Source organism: Priapulus caudatus, unplaced genomic scaffold (genome assembly GCF_000485595.1).
Source record: "Priapulus caudatus unplaced genomic scaffold, Priapulus_caudatus-5.0.1 Scaffold3037, whole genome shotgun sequence".
NCBI classification, from domain to species: domain Eukaryota; kingdom Metazoa; phylum Priapulida; class Priapulimorpha; order Priapulimorphida; family Priapulidae; genus Priapulus; species Priapulus caudatus.
The window spans coordinates 1-935 of record NW_014580098.1 but is presented as its reverse complement, the minus strand read 5'-3'; positions in this window follow the sequence as shown (position 1 = coordinate 935).

The following is a 935-nucleotide window of genomic DNA, read 5'->3' as shown; positions in this document are numbered from 1 at the left end:
CGGTGTGCGGGTTCTATACTGCTACGGACCTGTGTCTGTCGGCCAAGCGACGACCCCCCTCCTGTCCGTGGAATGTTGCACCGCACTGATTCGGGTTTCTGTAAGGGAGCACCCACGGTAGTTTGCGTCGCGTGTGTTCTCTAGCCGGCTAGTACCGCGCTACTCACCCACGGGCATTCAGATTTATTACCCTTGTCGGAACGAATTTGGGGTTAATTCACCATTAGTGTCGGAGTTTGAGACGGATTCCAGAGTTATCAAGGATAACTCCGGAATCCGCATCACGTGATGGTCGAGGGTGTGGTTGTAAACTCCGACGTATTTCAGACTGGTAGGGGAAGGCCTGTTAGATTACAGAAATGTACGTGTGAGTTGCTCATTTCAGGAGAACGAAGGAGACGCAGCCTGAGGGAGGAGCTGCGCCAGAGGCTGAGAAGCAGGTTCGGAAGGAGGATCTGCTCAGCGAGAAGAAACCGGAGGCGATGGAGCTCTGCGATGGGTGGGCAGAGATGCCCTTTGTGGAGGAGCTGCTATTATTCCCCCTGACAGCGATGGCGACCCCAGTGGCAGGGGCCGAGTCGGCGTCCCGAGAGAATCGCGCCGCTGTTGCCGAGACCGCCCGGGCACGAGTGCAGTAGGTCTCACAAACCCACCCCGTGCCCCGGTGAGAAGCGCCGCCGCACGTGCAGCGACGCTCAGGCAGGCAGTGGCGGCGATCGACGAGGAAGGCACGGAGGAGCGACAAGCCAGCACCGAGATAGATCCAGCTGGTCTCCTCCGCGTCGGGTGCCGGTGCACCGCTAGGTATGTTTTTTTTGGGATCGACCTGACGGTCGATCTTGAAGGGGGGAGGAGTGTAGCGGTGGCACCGGACCCTCGGGTTCCTAGCAGGGTGGCTCCCTGGGAACCAGAGTGTGGGTGATCCGTGTTTGTAA